This window comes from Dermacentor andersoni, chromosome 1, assembly GCF_023375885.2.
Source record: "Dermacentor andersoni chromosome 1, qqDerAnde1_hic_scaffold, whole genome shotgun sequence".
Taxonomy (NCBI): domain Eukaryota; kingdom Metazoa; phylum Arthropoda; class Arachnida; order Ixodida; family Ixodidae; genus Dermacentor; species Dermacentor andersoni.
The window spans coordinates 6,430,270-6,450,458 of NC_092814.1; the positions used below are offsets into that span (position 1 = coordinate 6,430,270).

The 20,189-nt window shown below is 45.7% G+C and overlaps 1 protein-coding gene and 1 long non-coding RNA gene across 2 annotated transcripts in view; both read right to left on the reverse strand.

Annotated features, from left to right (window-relative positions):
• LOC129380402 (synaptic vesicular amine transporter-like) overlaps positions 1 to 20,189 on the reverse strand; it is a 1,298,997-nt gene that overhangs the window by 696,194 nt on the left and 582,614 nt on the right. The gene's annotated exons all lie outside the window — the stretch shown is intronic.
• Positions 6,133 to 11,014, reverse strand: LOC129380366 (uncharacterized). Its single transcript, XR_008608359.2, has 2 exons — positions 10,678 to 11,014; positions 6,133 to 8,921 (listed from the first exon to the last, which is right to left on the reverse strand). It is a non-coding gene; the product is annotated as an uncharacterized lncRNA (long non-coding RNA).

The window sequence follows — 20,189 nt, forward strand, 5'->3', positions numbered from 1 at the left end:
ACCCGACTTGCCACTTGCCGCGTCCACGTACGCAACCGACTTGCTGTCCATCGAATCAAAGCGTTTGATTAGTGCTTCTGCTCTCTTTTCCCTCCTCTCCGTATTGAATATGGGATGCATGTTACGAGGGAGGGGGGGAATAATTACATTTTCTCGGCAGTCCAGCGGGATGTTTGTCTTGCCTCGTAGTCCCCTATCTGTTTGCAGGCCTACCATATCGAGGATAGCTCTGCCCGTGGTCGTTCGGCTTAATCTTTCGAGCTGCGAAATCCTGACAGCCTCCGCTATTTCGTCCCAGGTATTGTGCACTCCCATAGAGAGGAGCTTCTCTGTGGAGGTACTAATTAATAAGCCTAAGGCCTTCTTTATGCACCGTCGAATGAGCGAGTCGAGTTTGCTCCTCTCCTCTGACCTGATGTTTCAGAAAGGCGTGGCATAGCACACGCGGCTTATTACGTATGCGTGGGTTTAGTTTAAGCAAGCTTCTTTCCTTCAGGCCACGTCCTTTCAGTGCGACCCTTCTAAATATGCGGAGGGCTTGCGTGGCAAATCCCTCTAGATTTTTGGTTGTCCCATCATTATATCCGTTTTCCTGTATGAGAAGTCCTAAGATTCTCATTTGATTTACCTTTGGGACTGGTTTCCCCTCTACTTTAATGTCAAATTCCCAGCTACGCTTGCACCGGAGCGACTTTGGGTTGTAGACGAATAATTCGGACTTTTGCGGAGAGCACGAGAGACCCCTACTGGCAGCAAACTCCACGACAGTGTCCGCCGCTGCCTGCAGGCGCTCCTCGATGCTCGCATCGCTCCCCTGGCTGTTCCAGAGGGTGGTGTCATCCGCATACATACTGAAATTTAGCCCGTGTATGCTTCTCAGAGCTTCGAGGAGGCCCCTCATCGCCACGTTGAAGAGGAACGGGGACAGAGCCGAGCCCTGCGGCGTGCCCCTGCTTCCTAATTTCAGTGTTGGAGATTCAATATCTTGGAAATTCATGCAGGCATTTCTGTCTGACAAAAAGTCCTTGACATGTTCGCGCGTCTACCCCGATTTCTTGGAGACGGTGGAGTATTGTTTCGTGTTTAACATTATCTAAAGCCTTTGTGAAGTCCAGGCTGAGGATTACCTTGGCGTCTCTAGAACGTGAGTCGATTATGTCATGTTTTAGTCGGAGCGCTACGTCCTGCGTGCACAAGCCAGGTCGGAAGCCGACGATCTCGTTAGGCCACAGGTCGTTCTGCTCCATAAAGTGCGTCAGTCTGGTCTGGACTACGTGCTCCATCAATTTCCCTATGCATGAGGTTAGGGAAATGGGTATTAGATTTTATAGTTTTGGGGGTTTGCCCGGCTTTGGGATTAGGATCACGTTTGCTCTCTTCCACTGGCGTGGCAGATGGCCTTTAGTCGAAATTTCTTGCATGTACTCCGTCAGAGCGCTGATGGCAGCATCGTCCAGATTTCTCAGAATTTTGTTAGTTATCACGTCAGGGCCCGGGGCTGATTTAGTTTTTAGTCCCAAAATTACTGCCCTGACCTCCAACTCGGTGATGGGTGCGTCGAGCTCCTCATTGGGAGCTCCGTCCTACTCCGGGAGGGGGGTACTATGAGTATTGCCAATGTACATGGTGATTAGTTTGTCCACAAATTCCGCGTCTGTACCCTCATACGCGTGCCTCGCTTTTGGTAATCTAATTCCCGATAGGATTTTCGAATTTCTCGGATCTAATAGGTGTCTCAGTAGACACCACGTTCTGGAAAGGCTCATGCCCCCTCCATCTCGTCGCATCTGCTGCACGAATTGTGTTCGCATAATTTGATCGCGTAATTTTCAATTTCTTTGTTATGTCTAGCAATCCGCCTTATAAGATCACGCTTCCATTTTTGCTTCTTTAGTCTGCGCTACATGCCAAGTTTTACCTCCCAAATGTGAGGCAGTTTGCTATCGACTATTTCCGGGGCATCGTCCCCTTCAAGCGTTTTTGTTGCCTCTTCAACGTTACGCGCGATGACCAACGTCCATTTCTCTATGTTTGTGATTTTCTCTATGGGAGCTTTCTCTCGCTTCTCCCTAAATAATCCCCATTCGGTGATTCTCGGTTGACGCGCACGACGCGTCTTCACCCCTTTTTTAAGCATAGAAGCCAGAATAAAATGTTCACTTCAGAGATTGTGCTCCGAGTTTTTCCAATTCAGATCTGTCACATTTTTGGAGAAGGTCAAGTCAGGAGAGGTGTCTGCGCACTCGCTTTTACCCACCCTGGTCGGACCCATCTCCTGCCCATCTCCTGCAGGGCTATAGCTAGCGGTTTCTCATCTAATAGCGTCAAGTACTGTTGCACTGACGCTCGCTTGCGTTGGAAGCCGCGACAGTTCCACTGCCAGATTAGACTCACTTTGCGCCCCTCTGGACATGTTGGAGCTGGTAGAGTTGTTCCTCCGCTTTTAGTTGACATTCTCCGATGGCTACTAATGCTGTCCTTTTCTTTTGTACTTCAGCCGTAACGGCTTGGATCTGGCTTTGGAGTCTGCTGTATTGCTCCCATAATTTGGACCATGAAAGAATCGAATTTAGCTTCGATTTTGGCTTCTAATCATTTCTCAAGTGCCACCAACGGATCAACGTCTTCCCCTTTGCGTTTCAGCGAACATTGTTTAACTGCGCGAACAAACGGACCACAGAGACAGCATGGGACAAGGACAGGCGCAGTCCTTGTCCTTGTCCAATGGGCCTGTCCACTGCTTGGTGTGTACGTGCAAGGCGATCACGAAGGAAGTAAAGATTTTGTGCCGCTGCCGAGATAGCCGAGCCAGACAGCTACTCGAGGCGTACCATATTAGAAAGAAGGGACAAGACTGTGTCAGTGACACCTCAGTTTATTTATGCAACCGTGAGATGAGGTTTATTGAGGAGTGTAGGCAGGTCGCGTTTTGCATATACAAGGATTTTCTTTTCTTTTATCTTTTCTTTTTTCGCCCACGCGCAGTGGTGTATGTCGGGGGTGTACTTATATGTGGTCTTTGTGGAACAAACATTAGTTGCAAGTCTGCTCCCGTCCTTGTCCCATGCTTTCTCTGTGGTCCGGTTGTTCGCGCAGCTAAACAATGTTCGCTAATATGTACCAACTCGTCCAACAAGTTCTTCTAAACTACCTTTGCGTTTCACTGGGGTGGTCTAGGCGATTTGATAATCATATTTTCCTCCTCCGTTGCCGCAGGCTGCATGGGAGTCGCAGCCGTAGGGACCGGGAGGGTTGGTTTTGATACCAATTTTGGTTGCGCGTTGTGGGGATAGGGGGGACTCTGTACACACCTGTAATTTTGGTCTATGCAGCTCTTGAGTGAGCTTATTAATGACCTCTTTAAGCTGCCCAACCTCTTTCCTTAACTTATCAATCTCCTCATATTTCTTATCTTTTGCCTGGTAAACCCCACTGCCAAAGCTTGCATTGTTTCAGTCCCTGCTCTGCTTCTGCTTCTTAGTACATGGCTGCGCCAGGTCCCTGGAGCTCGATCTCCCCCTTGGATGAATGGATTGATGTTATGAGCGTCCCCTTTGGAACGGGGGGTGGGTTGCGCCACCAAGCTCTAGCTATTATACTGCCTAATGTCCTACCTAGGTTAAACAATGAAAAAAGAAAAAAAGAACAATATGAACTACCACGCCCAAATTTTCTGATCCCCTATTGCGAACTGTGCTTTTGTACGCCTCCGTCTTTTGTCGTTTCCCAAGTTTTCTTCCACCAATCCTCTAATCGCCTCTTACTAATGCCTATTGCGGACATGTTTGCTTTACCACTGCTCCCGCTGAACTCAAGGGCTTCAAGGAGGCCAGTGGTGCCTAAATCGACCGCTGGGTATACGTCTTCACATTCTAATAAAACATTCTCCGTTGTTTCCCTAGCTTTACCGCAGCAAGCACATGGTTCTTCTTCCTTCATATATCTCGCTTTATAGGTGCGTGTTCTAAGGCGTGCCCATCTCGCTTCGAAAAGTAATGAGCTTCCCTTTGAGTTATCATAAATGGTTTCTTTCCTGATTTCGTTTTTTCATCTTAAGTAGTTACTCAAGGCAGATTTCTTTTCCATCGCCGCCACCAATGAGATTATTTCAGCCTCTCTGACTTTCCGCTTGACCGTCTTTGTTGCTGTGCGGCCCACGCTACAGGCCACATACTTGCTGGTAAGATTCCTAGTTCTTTTCCTCCACTGTGAATCAATGTTTTCCCTGTACAGATACCTGAACACTCTCCCAGCCCATTCACTTTCTTCCATATTCCTCAGCCATTCTTCATATTCAATTTTACTGCGAGCTTCCCTCACTTCAAAACTAGTCCAGCCCATATCACCCTGCACAGCTTCATTTGTAGTCTTCCCGTGAGCGCCCAATGCGAGACGACCTACTGACCTTTTGTTGCCGGCGAGTCCTGATTGTACTCCTGATTTAAAGCAAACAACCGCATTTCCAAAAGTAAGTCCTGGGACCATTACACCTTTCCACATACCACGGAGGACCTCGTACCTATTGTATCCCCAAAGCGCTCTGTGCTTCATTATGGCTGCGTTTCTCTTCCCCTTTACTGTTATGTCTTTTTCCTGTGTTTCCATATATCTATTGCCTTCGTTTATCCATATATCTTGGGGAGCATTTTGAGAGCGTGTGAAGTTCAGCCAATTATTCACAATCTTTTCTCAAATATAAACAAATAGAAGAACGTAAGCCATTCGCAAAAAAAAAGTCGAGAGAATGAACCTTACAACCGTCCCTTTAGTATTGGCGAGCTGAGAGCTGCCTTGATCGCATGCAAGAGCTCTGCACCAGGACCTCATAGAATTATATACGACATAATTAAGAACGTACACACTGATACACAACTGATTTTACTTGCAATTTTCAGCACTATTTGGGCTGCTGGATATCTTCCACTTGCATGGAGAGAAGCGATCGCGATTCCCATTCTGAAGAAAGGTAAAGATCCTTCGTTGGCGTCAAGTTACCGCCCGATAGCCCTCACAAGTTGCATTTGTAAGCTGTTTGAGAAAATGATTAATCGGCGACTGATACATTTCCTGGAATTAAACCAAATGCTTGATCCATTTCAGTGTGGCTTCAGAGAAGGGCGGTCCTTAACCGATCACCTTGTGCGCATTGAGGGAAACATTCGCGACGCCTTTCTACATAAACAATATTTCCTATCCGTATTCCTCGATATGGAGAAGGCGTACGACACCACGTGGCGCTACGGAATCTTGACAGACATTTCGGGAATGGGCATCCGTGGCAACATGCTCACCCTAATAGAAAGCTATTTGTCCAACCGTACATTGGGCGTGAAAGTCGGGAGTGTACTTTCACGTCCATTTATACAGGAAACTGGTGTACCCCGTGGAGGTGTACTCAGCTGCACCCTCTTTATAGTTAAGATGAACACACTCCGCGCTTCATTACCACCAGCTATATTGTATTCCGTCTACGTAGATGACATACAAATAGGTTTTAAATCCTGTAACCTTGCAGTGTGCGAAAGACAACTACAGCAGGGATTGAACAAGATATCTAAGTGGGCAGACAAAAATTGGTTTAAAATCAACCCCCACAAAAGTTCGTGTGTTCTTTTTACAAGAAAGAGCAGCCTGCCCGTACAAAAAGAATTATTGAGAAGGCATTGAAATATTGTTGGTCAATGTTGAGTTTTTTATTGAGGAATTATTGAGAGTATGTTGGAGAATTGTTGGGTTGAGTGTTGAGCACTCTTGAATATTGGCCACTGAAATCGAATTGAAACACCATTGGGTACCTCAATGTTGAATAATTGTTACGTTACCATTAGACGGCCCGTTGTGTTCGTTTTGTTGAATGGTTGTTGAGTTACCATTGATTCTGCGTTGAACTAACGATGTGGTAGTTCTGTTGACCTGTTGTTGAGTTATTATTGCCACAGCATTGAAAAGCATATTGTTGCACACTTGAGATGCCATTGAGATTTCAGAAGTAACCATTGAAATATGATTGACGTTTCGTTGGGCTAGTGTATTTTTATTCATATATTGAAATTGCTTCGCTGTTCACACTTGCATGCCCCGGTGCCTGCCCGTAACTTTCCCAAACACAAACAAAATCAAAGGAGAGACTGATCAACTTGAAGTACCTTTATTTACACTAAAGATGCGTGCACGTGAAACATTATTACAGTACATAAGGCACCACTACATCGAACCTGGAGACATAGGCTAGTACCTACAGCACTCTAGCAGTGTAAATACACCTGAAAAAACCTATACATATGAATCCAATCAAAACGATCATTGTGCTCTTCACTTTCGACTTAAGTTTATGACTCAAAAGCCAGGCCTTAAGCATACCCTTGAAACAACCAACATTGAACACATGAACGCTTGGAGCTGCTTGCATGTGAATACACAAAAGACATCTGAATATGTTACATTAAAATGTTGCGCACACTAACACATCACAGGAAGAGCTACGGCTGACTGTGAGAAGGCAAAATAACCAACTTGAAACAAATGACTTCACGTAAATATATACCTTTAGCACACGTCTTTCACCACGATTAAAATTTAATGAAGTACCAAAGTAGACTTGCCTGAGCTTTGTCTTCGAGATATATATATTTTCATGTTGCCCAATTATTTTATAAAATAACATCACTCAACTTAGCTATTATTTGACGAGACATAATTTAGAAAGTTGTCGGGCATGATGAACACCTGAATCGTGCTTCTGACAAGCCAGGATTGCTTTCTTCAGAAATAAACTTGTAAAGCTTTTGTGTAATGAAAGCAGCTCATCTCCCTGGCACAAGTAAAGAACAAACAGTACACCATTTGATTATGTTAATGTGGGGTACAGAAGAGTTCCTTAGTGGCATTTCCTCAATTTAGTGAGCTCATTTTCAGGTAATCTTTCTGGACCTGCACAAAGCTAATTAAAGCACTTTTTGGGGCCTTTTTTCCTACACCCAGCAACTAAGTGCTACCTCAGTCAATAAAGAGATAAGGAAAGGCTAATACCTTGAACGATAAGAGAAAAAATAATTATTTAGCACAGAAAATTGGTAGCAACACATGGCTAACACAATTCCAAACAGCCAAATAAATGGTCACCTGCACTTTCAGTATCAAGCACCCCAGAAATAGTGATAAAGTATGAGAAAAGGTTCCAATGACTCGATAGCCAGATTGCTGAGACAGTGAAAAACGCCAATAAATGCATATACGAAACACCAATTACCTCAATTCCGCAGATAAAGTGTTATTAAAATAGCACCAGAATTTTGCTGCATAAAATACATAAAGGTTGTATAAAAATTGGGACAAAGCAGTAACTGAAAGACAGAGGGAGCTACAGCACCCATGTGAAAAAGATTACAAGGAAAATGATATATATGCATATTTAAGTTTACACTTTTCGCTCCAACATATAGAAAAAGAACGCATGCACTTAGAGCATAAAAAGGTTCATGTGCCTGGAGAATGCAGCGCAGTACAAAGAAGCGTCATGAGAACCGAAAAGTAGATCTTACTACGAATGCTTGCAACCTACAATCAGGCATGTGCCATGTCATGCCTTGAATGGATGAACTTCATAAATCTTACACACAAAGGAAGTTACCATCACTCTTATTGGCTTCCTCAGGGGACTCCTTGAAATTGAACTAGAAAAATGTACTCAGTGTCAAAAACATTGAGAAGATAAGACCCTATAGCGTTCTTCCTGAAATAAACAGCTCAAATAACTTCATGTATCAATTCTATGGACACTTCGCCAATTCGGTGTACATTTATATTTCACAACCACCCAAACAGAGACGACAAGGATGAATTAAGGTAGGAACACACATGAACGCTGACTCAAGTAGAAGTTTATTCGTGAAGATGAAGATTTTAAACACACTGGCCAACTTCACAAAGAAAAAGCCATGGATGCGCAGCATACACAGCCCGGCACAACAAAAAAGGACCTAAATACGTCCTGTAGAATAAACATGTGCGTCAAAAACTAACAAAAACATGAAAACTGAAAGGTTTCTCCTGTAAGTGATATTAACGAGAAGTACTGCAGCAACTCTTTTCCACTAATGGTCACAGAAATCTTGCTTATGAATATTTCTTCGTGATCAATAAATAATGCTTCCATAAGTCGTCTTGTGTTCTGGTCTTTGTGATGAAACAATCGTTCTTTCTGCTCTATACCGCAACCCCAGAGGAGTTCCAGAAGCAATATTTATTGATCACAAACGAAACAATTGCGTAACCAAGTTATCTGTTGCCCTTAGTGGGAAAAAGTTAATCTCAAAAGAGTATTTCCCGTTGGGTAGTATCACTTATCGGACAAATCTTTCGCTTTTTCAATCGATTTGACCGATAGTTCTCGTTTTTCACGCACGTTTATTCTACATGACATGGCTTCATATTTTTTTCTTGTCGCACGTGGCTGTTTCTGCCACGCATGCACGGATTTTTACCTTTGCCAAGTTGACCAGTGTGTTTAATACCTTTGTCATCAAAAGCACACTTTAGTAGAGCTTGCGCTCGTGTGTGCTCCTACCTATTTCGTCGTCCGCCTCTGTTCGTGCTGCTGTTTACAGTACCCACGTATCACTTGGTTAGGCTGGTAAACATTCTCACAAACAAAAGTAAATGCCTCCCCTCAACAGGTAGCCCATCCTTTACTACTAAACGCCAGAGCAAATCGAAAGTAAGCCTTCACAGCGTCCATGCGGCAGCTAGTACACCACAGAGCAACACAAAAAATAGTTGAAAATCCCACTTGATGGAGAGTGGCAACAGAGATGCGAGCTTGCTAGTGAATCAGCCACATATCAACGGGTGTCTCCTGCACGACGCCAAGGTGCTTTTGGCGTAGAACACTTTAGCATCTGGGAATTTACTGCATACGTAACCTGTGAGAAGGGAATGTGGACAGAAAATGATATTGCGCGGATTAAGAATCTGCCACACACTGCACATAACTACACACGAAATAGAACTACACACTATACTGGCAAGTAAAAATTTGCGACTCTTTACGAGTGCCGTCGAGAAAAGGAAGGAATGGGTTGCTACGGTAAATGTTAGCTAAAACACGCACAGCGATGTTTCACAGTGGGGAAAATATTCCCGGCTCTCTCGCAGAACCAAAGACCACGCGACAGTGCATAGCCCACACCAAACAGATATCGAATCTTTGGGCAGAAGTCCAGTAGAAGGAATGACCTAAAGATACGCCGAGAGCGATGCGAGCGTGAGCGTGCCTGTACGAGTGAGAACATGTACCACTTCTTTGAAGCTAGCCGCTCCCGCGTGGCTCCGATCATCCCGCGCGATTTGTGTGCAGAACGTCGCGTACACGCCCTTGCGCGTTTTGCGCGGTAGCGTCCGCGCAGTGAGCTAGCTTCATGCACGCGTCATTCTTCACCGCGCAAACGGTGCTCGAGTGCGACGCTTAGCTCGAGGCGACAACGCGCCGATTGGCACTCCTTTCGCTTCTGGAAACAACGCACATTCGGATCGGTCCAACTCAAAGAGGCAGTAGAGAACGGTGGCATGTTTCGGTTATCGCTTATTAAAATTGTACAGTACGCCTTCAACGGCAACCCGCCGCGCTAGATAAAGATGCTTACTGCGGTAGTTTTGGCGGTGATAGACGATAAGGTGAGCCCGTCGGCGGCTGTGTTCTTTGACCACGTCACCACACCTCCGTTCATTTGCGCTGTGTATCCGTGTACAGTCACCGCGCGGAAGCTGTGACTAATCGGTTGGCCGTTCTCCGCAAATCCCAGAGAGGCGAAATATATTTCGCGGTGCGCCGCATCATTAGCCGCAACCTAAATCGAGGCGCGCTAACCGCTACGGCACAAAAGGTGATCACACTAACCGTATGGTAAAGGATGAGCCACTACGGAAAAAAAAATAATTCTGATGTTCCACGTGCCAAACCAACGATCTGATTATGAGGCACGTCGTAGTTGGGGACTACGTTTTAATTTTGACTTCCTGGAAATTTTTACGTGCATACAATGCACAATGCACGAGCGTTTTTGCATTCCGCTCCTTTGGAATGCGGCCGCTGCAGGGATCGTATCCACGACCTCGAGCCCCAAATTGCCACGGAGGCCGCCATAGTTACGAAATGCGTAAGCGTGAAGTGCAACACTGCCTTCCGGTACGAGTGTGGTACAAGCGTAGCACAGCTGCACACCTGCTGCACGATTATTTGTCGCGGTTCTCCTAAACTCGTAGTGCCTGCCTAAATACCTTGAAAGGCAGCGCGCCTCTCACGTAACGGAACGCGATAACAAGCGCTTAGACGGCATACATGAGCCCCCATGAAAGATGACGTGGCCACTGTTGAAAATTATCACTGCGCAGAGAAGCCGATCCTTCTGTTCCAATTGTGTTCTCTCACACAAATGAAGGAAACGTTATTAGACAGGAACAAATGAAGCAATGCAATTTTACGCACATGGGGCGCCGCTGCCTCTTCGCCTACCATTGTTTCAAACGAAGTGACGGCGGCAGCGAGAGTTAGTATCGCGCGCATTTGCTCCGGGGCATGCGGTTTGCTTCAAGAAAGTGAACGGTGTGCTTAACATGTCACGCTCGTCAATGCCAAAATAGAAAAGAAGGCTACGTGCCCAAGAAAACGAGATTACTTACCTATCTTCAGAAGTGCGGCTGCGACTGTTTCGGGGTGCCTTCTCTCCAAGAGGCATCATGGCCTCTGCCGCGCAACTCATCAAAACCGTCAGGCTCGCACTTCAGTAGAAGACTAGTTGTTGGGTGAGCCAACCACTTCACCGGATAAACGTCCCACTTATCGTTGTTAAAGCATTTCACTAAAATGTGCGTCATGATGTCCGAAAAGAAAATACTTTCATCAAGAAGCACGAGGCGTGAACCACCGCACAACTGCAACCGAATAACTGAGTCCGAGAGCCGTTCACAGCTTCACATGGCTTCACTATCGTATTCAGTTATAAAAACCTTTCAAACACAAAATAACGGCACTTAAGAACCACTAATTGATAAGCAATAATTTTTCATCAACTAACCTTCATAAATTTTTAAGAACGACCTAATTTATAGCGTAAATAATAAATACTACGACCAAAAAATGCGACTACGAAATTAGCGGTAACCATGTGTACTGTTGCAAAAGTGTGCGCAAAACGAAGAAGCTCGGTTGCGCACTTACACACCCGAACCTACCTTAACGTTTGTTGCGCCACCTAGAAATAAACATTACTATTAGTTTTGCTATTTTTACAAAAATAAAACTTCTAAACTAGTTTGCAGCATCTTTGCAGATGACGAGGTGACAAGTAAGGTACAATAAGAGTCCGTTACCTGTATTTCTTTCATTTCCCTGTGGTGTTCTTAACTGAACATACGAGACCTGCAGGCTTGGAACATGAGAAGACGACAGTTCGGCGAGGCTCAAATAAATCGCGTGCTTCTTGCAAGGCGAGTAACGGGAGCAGCCGCAGATACAGCGATTAGCTGTGATACTGTTGCGGCTGTTGCTGAATCTGAAGCTCTTAGAAGTCAATGGTTATAGCGGCTGCGCGCTGCGATCTCAAAGCGCGTTCATTCTTTGATCTCTAGTACCACGGACATTGGACAAAAAACTATATTTGCTTTACGGACAGAGGGTACGTCGCAGGAAATTCGAAGACCTCACCGTGTATGTTTGTAGCGTGGGCGCACTTGCATCCTACGGTTCCCACAGTGCGTCCGATGCTCGAAGGTAGCGTCGTCGCCTGTCGGTACCTGTCTTATCGCCGGCCGCGCTGCCGCCGTGTCTACTTTTGGGGAACTCCACATGCGCGTAGTCACCGTGTTTGCAAGTGAATTTCGCATTCTTCTGCTCCCCGAAACGTGCTCATTTCGGATCGTACCAATGGTTATGTCATCTAGTGTATGTTAAAACGACGGTGGCATTTGTACACCGGCGAAGAAATAAATCGTTATGAACTTGGGCGGTCATGAATCTAGTCTAACGTTGCAGTTTTTACGTAGCGAAAATGGCTACGAAAATGGGGCGGTCCCGGTCATAGGCGCTTCAAAGCGCCAGCTGTAGCGACAGCACCAGGAAGTGGCACGCGGCGCACACGCCAAGCATTTCAGAGCTTACTAGCTTTCGAATGAGAGGATTATGCGCGCGCTCGTGGCTTAGTGGTTACAGTACCGGGCTCGACGGCCGACGTTCGATTCCACCCCATCGGTCACACATAATTTTCTATTTATGAAAGCGAGGCGAAAGAAGAACCTACCTGCCGCAAAGTGACAGGAATTAGGTTGGAACGCATCGCAAAACATGTTTGGAATGTCTTCATATGCGATTTCTAATTATTGTATACTGGACTCAACTGCTACACAACAAAAGAACAACTAGAAAAATCAACACAAATTACCCAATAAATTGTTTATTGAGAACACTCAACGGTAATATTGTTGTGCAAGGATTGAGTGAACTCAATTGCTCTTGAAAATTTGTTGAAGTCCGTTGTTTCAACAATTCCCCAACAATATATCAATGGTTAATCAACACTCATTTTTGTACGGGTGGTTCCAGACCCGAGTGTGGAACTATGTGGAGAGCAAATACCTGTCAAGAAAGAGCGCAAATTTCTAGGTGTAATACTTGACTGTAAGCTTCCTTTCATCTCGCACATAAAATATCGCAAAACTAAATGTCTAAAAACAATGAACTTGCTCAAAATGCTATCTCACACAGCATGGGGTAGCGACAGGAAATGTCTAATGAATATTTACAAGAGCGTCGTTCAATCACGGCTAGACTATGGTGCCATAGTAGACAACTCTGCCGCCCCGAGCGCACTAAAGATGCTGGATCCTGTCCACCACCTCGGTATCCGTCTGGCGACAGGCGCATTCAGAACTAGCCTGATTGAAAGCTTATATGTAGAATCGAATGAGTGGTCACACCATATGCAGAGATCATATATCAGCTTCACATATTTTCTTAAAATGCACTGTAATCTCGATCATCCGTGTTCTAAAACCATTAGTGATTTGACGTACGCTGCCCTTTACCACAATCGACCCTCAGTGAGAACGCCTTTTTCACTGCGCGTGAAGGAGCTTAGCGTGGAAATCGATGTCCCACTCTTCGAACACCGCTTTATGCAACCAGCGAAGTATCTACCTCCGAGGGGGCGGCAGGTGATTGAATGTGATATATCTTTTGTAAGGCTTACAGGACATGCACCAGAACTCGAACTTCGGATGCATTTCCATGAACTCCAATCGAAGTATTCTTGCCCTGAATTTTACACCGATGCATCAAAATCGCATGTTGGCGTGTCTTACGCGGCTGTTGGCTCCTCTTTTTCTGAATCAGGTGTATTGAACCCCCATACCGGTATATTTACCGCAGAAGCCTATGCAGTAATGTCTGCGGTTAAACACATAAAAAAATTAGGACTAGAAAAAGCAATTATATTTACGGACTCGTTAAGTGTCGTAAAAGCGCTCATGTCCTTAAGAAAACACAAAAATGCTGTTCTTATTCAGCTTTACTCGTATTTGTGCAATATTTATTCAGCTCGTAGACATATAATAATATGCTGGGTTCCTGGCCATAGATGCATCGAAGGTAATCTGCTGGCCGACCAAATGGCCACATCAATTACATCGCAAGCTATCAATCCTACCACTGCTGTACATATCACAGATCTCAAGCCTTTTTTGCGAACTAAACTGCGAAGACACTGGCAACGCTCGTGGGAAAGCGAAACAAATAATAAGCTCCATCTGATTAAGCCAAACTTAGGTTTTAGGCCCTCCGTTACTAAATCACGAAGAGTTGACGTCCTATTCTGCCGACTCAGAATAGGACACACATATGGTACTCTCAATTTTCTGTTGACTGTGGTAGATGTGGTGAAAGGCTCACCGTCCTCCGCGTCCTCGTGGAGTGTCGGGAAGCCGAAAGAGAAAGAAGGGAACACTTTCCTCTAGCCTATCGCTATTCTCTCCCTCTCCATCCTGCTATGTTTATTGGTAAAGAACCCCTTTTTACCACCAAAGCTGTCCTAGGTTTTTTTAAAAGAGGTGGTCTTGCATGTTAATAGCCCAAAGGTTTCGTAGCGCAGCCTCTCTACAGAGGATGCTGCTGTGATAGTGGTCTTCTTATAGCACGCGCCTTCAGGTTCTTGTGCTTCAAGGACTCTGTTATGGCAGTAGTGCTTTTACGAAGTGTTTAGCCTGCAATCAATTTTAGCACATTGCAATTCTTTCACAAGGTATCTTTCGCGTCCTTGGCACCCTTCATAGCCATTGTCATAATTTTATTACATGTATTCTAACGTCTCTTAGGCCCCTTTACAGCCCTGTCCCATCCTTTGTTCGTAATTTATAGCTCCGCATTGAAGACATTCACATTGACCTGGCGCTCTTTGGTCATATTTGGCCCTTGCGCCACAAAACACTATACTCATCATCATCATATCCATATACAAAGGTATTTATATTCAGTTACCCGAGGTATTTCTTGGCCCTGTACTCTGGCCCTAGGCCCTTTGTTTGGATCCGGAGCGCCCGCTGGTGTGAAACCGCGAACGGCCACGCTGCTGGTGCCCTCCGGTGCTCTCCTCCAGCCTCGGAAAGGAGAAGGTTCTGACGCGAAAGTCATCGTTTCTGCGCCTGACCTTGGAATGACCCCTGGGGTTCACCTCGGCAGTCGCTCCGGTTTGCTGCTGCTGCTTCTGAAGTTGCTGCTGTAGCATGTTGATCTTTCATTCCTACTGCCTCTTCTTCACCTCGTAAGGAACACTGTAGAATTCTCTGCATTTTCTGTCACCGAGCGGGTGCCCTTTCCTGCACAGTTAGCACTTGGATTCACATAAATGGTCTTGTGGTGGTTGCTCCATGCCACAGCCACGACATTTCACATTTGCGGGGTCCGGGCAGACGTCCTCGCGGTGTTTGAGCCGCCCGCAGGCGTTACAAACTTCGTACTTCTTGCGGTATATTACGCAGCGTTGCGCCACGGGCGTGAGTCTCACCCCCCGCGGCACCTCTTTGTCTTCGAACAGTATTTAAACTGTCCTCGACGTTCTTCCCAGTCGTCGCACACCCAGGACCGGAGGATTCCCGTAGGTTTGCAGCCTTCTCAAGACATCTGCGTCGGAGAAGGACAAAGGGACTTCATGCACGACGCCTTTTCCGCAGTCCTCCGGCATAGCGACGTACGTAGTCATTTCACTGTTTTCCCCTTCGAACAGGACGAGCGTCAAGTCGGCATATTTTCGCTTACTTTCCGCGCTGACGGTAGTGACGAGAATGGAATATTGCTTCACATTCATCGAGATGAGGTCCTCTCCGGCGGCGTCTGGACTGACGCCAGCCTCCCTAAATATTACGTCTGCCAAATACGCACTTCCGTATTTCATTAGACGTACGAGACCGCGGTGCGGCCTTATGACTACTTTCTCGGCGCCGTCCGGAAGTCGGGCAAATTGCCTTTCAACCGACTTAGCCGCCATCTTCCTCCCTGCGAGCTTCTCGGCTGCTCGCTGCCGTTCCATATGGCGTGCCTCATTGTTCACTAGGGGTGCCGCTTTTCCTTTCTTTTTTCTAACGTACCATTGCCCCGGCACGTTCAATTCTTCCGGATCGATCTCCGTATCTTCTACGGTCTCCATCATAGTCTTCGAGCTGAGCCTCCGCTGCCACCGGTGGCTTCTCGTCGCTATGTCGAACCTTAGGCTTAGCTCCACATGCAGCGCGTCGAACACTTCGAAGTCTCAATATCGTGGGAAAACGAGGGTCCACCTTCGAAAAATTGATATCCTTGGTGTCCGTTCGTCGAGTGCTGTTGATTCCAGCTAGAATGAAAAACTTTATTTTCACAAAGGAGGTATACCGGCGAAGGTGGAGCCCTCAGTCCAGGGCCCCTATGGCCTTTGCCATCTTGCTAGCTCTGTCGATCAGCTTGAGCTGTTCTTCAGGCTTCGAGCAGGATAGCGCAGCCTCCCACTGCTCCGGTGTTGGTGTTTTGTGTACTGGCGCTACCTTTGACTTTTGGCAGGCCCATGTAACGTGGTCAAGCGTTGCGTGTTCACCGCATAGCGGGCATTTATTGTCATATGTTGACGGATAGATTTTGCTGAGCAGACTCAGATTGGGGTATGTATTAGTCTGCAGTTGTCTCCAGGCAACCGACTGCTCTCTACTAAGGTCTTTATGGGGAGGGGGGTAGATCCTCCTTAGGGCTCTTTGGTTTTCTAAAATTGCTCCATAGCGTCTGGTGACTGTGTCCGGTTCCCCGTCGTGGTGCGCCCCCCGGTTGGCGTATGCTCGGGCGTTGGCGTCGGCACGCTGGTTCCCTGTCACAGTCTCATGACCTGGTGTCCACGTAATGAAGCATCTCGAAAAGGTGATTTTACTCGTCTTGAGTATGCGGATGGTCGCAGTGGATATGCGTCCACTGCTGTACCTTCTGCACGCTTCTTGCGAGTCCGTAAGTATTGTTGTAGTGGCCTCTTCGCCCTTGTGGGTGATGGCGATTGCCGCTTCCTCAGCCTCGAGGATGTTGTTGCCTTTGATCGAAACGCAATTGATTTCTCTAAGCTGGTGATCAACAACGCTGACTACCGTCCCGGAGTGCTCTTTGTATGTGGTTGCGTCGACGTATAACACGTCTTTTCTCGCCGCGAAATATCTGTTGTGTGCTTCTGATCTTGCCTTTCTTCTGGCCTTGTGTAATTTAGGGTGCATGTTTCTCGGTATCGGGCTAACCTCAACGATCTCTCGAATCTCTTTAGGCATGCTTTCCGTGCTGTTAATTTCTCTGCAAGCATCTCTCATACCCATTAGCTTCAGCGTGTTCCTGCCCGTTGGAGTCAGCATGAGTCTCATTTTCTGCGAGAGAAGGTGAGCTTCGATGTGTTCTTGCACTGTGTTGTTTATGCCCAATTGAAGGAATTTCTCCGTCGAGGTGTTGACCGGCAGTCCGAGAGCGCATTTGTAAGGTTTCCTAAGGATTGCCTCTAATTGTTCTTTTTCCTGCTCGAGCGGTGTTTGGTAGGGGACACTGTATGAAACCAAGACCGTCGAATCCAACTTGTGCTCGAGCGGCCGTAGTCGACGGAGCCCATCGACCGCACGTCTGCTTGAGCCTTCGTCGTCGTCTTCCCGCCGCGTATAGGAGTGTGCTTTATGACGAAATAGAGCACAAAGAAAAGAGAGAGGATCATGGGGTTTTTGAAACGAGAGCCTTTGAGAAAAATGTGACTTCGTGCTCCGCTTGCGAGCTCCACGCACCGCGTACGACAGCAGAACTTGGCTGAGAAGTTCACAACAGCGTATGCTACCCGCGGACTGTGTATTTCACCAAGGTGGTTCAAGGGCCCCTTTAAGATAAATTTGTTTAAGGATAGCTATGAATGTCTCGTAGGCTGAATCTGCAGTTAATGAAAGGTAGACTGTACTCCAGTCTGTTTGGGAAAGACCTGTGCTAAAAGCAACTAAGATAAGAGGCGTGCTGTCTTGAACTGTTCTAGTCGGTAACTCCGTGGGCTTTTTGGTAGCACTGTCTTGTAATAAAATAAAGTGCTAGGTGGTCGCTCATATTCTCATACTCCACGTTATCTTTGTTTATGTTGGTAATAAAAACATCAATTAAGGTTGCCGAATTTCGTGTGATACGTGTGGGGGTATCTGTTAGTATCTTGTAATCATTTGACACAACCGTAGCCACAAACTCAGTTACGAAGGGAGAAGACTCCAGTGCGTTGATGTTAATGCCGCCACCAAGAATTAGTCTTAAGTTGTCATTTACGTAATTGAATAGTTTTTCAGGAACCGTGGTGAAAATATTTACAGATTAATCAGGTGGTCTGTATATGACAGAGTAAACGTAATTTCGTGACGTTAGAGTTAGGCATTCAATGTGAGAATTAATAAAAGAAAATTGTGGTACTATCTGTGAGTCTATGCCATTCTTCATTAAAACGGCAAGGCCACAACCTTTTTTCTTTGCATGGTTGAGGAAGTAACTGTTATAACTATCTTGCCTTTAAACCTGGTCTTCTAGAGTATACCAAGTCTCCGTAATCATTATTATGTCAAAAGTAAAAGAAGACCTATGAAGAAAAGCAGATAGTTCATCTTCCTTGTGTCGTGCTGAACGAATGTTTAGATGAAAGCAGCACAGTTTGTCGCAAAAGAGACTCGTTACTTGATATAACTCTAGGGTTCATGTCCAGTTTTATGATAGTATGGGCAATATAATTGCTTTAACTTTTGTTGCACAACGCCGCTGTGGGAATGGCACGCTCACCCTTGTTAATACTGCAGGGGGTCGTGCTGACGACTGTGGCCGTAGCTCCATGCCCAGTTGCTTCAATGCGTGCTACAGCATGCACTGCGACTGCCTCAACCAAGCTGGGCTCCCCCAGATCTATTTGTCTATTAGACGCCACTTCTGCTTTTTGACTCCACTGACCGCTTGTGCTGGCAACCTGTATCACACCTAGTGCTTCCGTTATCAATCTCAGAATCAGCCTACAAAAGGACCCCTCGACTAGAACTTCACTGGGGCACAACACTGCTGAATGAATGGCGCACTCTCCTTAGTTATTGTTCCAGGTTAGATAACTTGATTATTTTTCCGTTCCGAGTAGCAACCGTTACCTATTCGTTGTCTTGCGCCCCACTGAGCTCTCTGCTGTATTAGAAACCCTAACAAAAATTGAAAGGCGACAGGCAGATATGCCTAGCGATTTGCACACAATTGAGCCCTGGCAAGCATCAGTTGATGTGGAACAGCAACAGTTATCTTCAGGACTACGTTATCTTGAGGTTAACATGTCACCGTTAAAAAAAAAAACAAATGCATTACCAGTCCCCAGGCCTGAGCATATTAATTCAAGATCTGAGCAACATAAGACTATTGAATCTAGATGCGATGATACCGAAAATCGACTAAGGGAATCTAATCTGCTCTTTTTATAATCTGTTCTTTTTAATCAGCGTCAAAAGGCAAAGTCATGGATGTATGTTCGAAAGAGCTGGGCGTTACAACTGAACCTTCGCCAGTTGAGCATGCACACCGTCTCGGCAAAAATCAAGTGGGGAAATGTAGACCTGTTATTAGAATATTCACCTTCAAGGAAAAACAAAGAGTAACTGAAGAAAGGCTAAGATCAAAAATAGAAAATTTGCTCTTCGTGAAGACTTTCTATAGCAGTCAGGTGTAGCCAGAAAAAAGTTAATCCAGAAATGTGCCGTTTAAAGTAACCATCGTTACACTGCGGATCGAAAATACCGTGTTCACGAACTGCACTGACACTGAAAGCGTTATTCAATAATCCGGATAAGAGTTTCAAAGGCCGGCAGTCCGATCAGATTGTTATCTAATTGAGATTTCAAGTGTCCGTAGTGCTGTAGCGCAGCTTTCGACATAATTCACAAATATGCGCACTATATTCCAAAAACGTGTCGAAGTTTGCTCGTATCTAGGAAACAGCAATTGCGATATTCTTCTACTGACACAAATGTGGCTTCACTCCGAGATCACTGATGACCAAGTCCTATAACCATCCGTTGACTACAGAACCTCTCGTAAAGATAGGGACGGAAAAAGGGGCGGCGGCGTGATGATAGCCGTAAAGAAGAACATGACTGCCTATCCGCTGGAAATTTCAAGCTCACTTGAAATAACCTGGGTCTTCGTACCATCTTCACATTCTGAGAACGCATTTGGAATTTTTTCCTCCACCACCAGATAGCAAAGATATGTTCACGTCCTATTTGTATACAAATCTTAGCCAAATTGCTTCGAAATTTCCAAAAGCTAACATCCTTAGTTGGCGATTTTAATTATGCGGAATTGACTGGGCTAGCCTAACTGGGCTATCCAACACTCCAACGATTTCGTCGAGCTTACGCTAGACTTTTCCCCAGTGCAAATTATTCATAAACCCACCCCTTAAAATAATATTCTAGTCGTCCTTTTGACATCCATCACAGAAACAATTACATCAATTTCTTTCATGCCTGGTTCAAGTGATCATCTACTCATTAACCTTACATTTGAACTACCCTTATACAAACGCTCTTCGACACTTAAGCGCATAATTAATTATAAGAAGGCTGATTTCCCCGCAGTCAGGATAGGTTTACTGCAACTCTACAGCTTG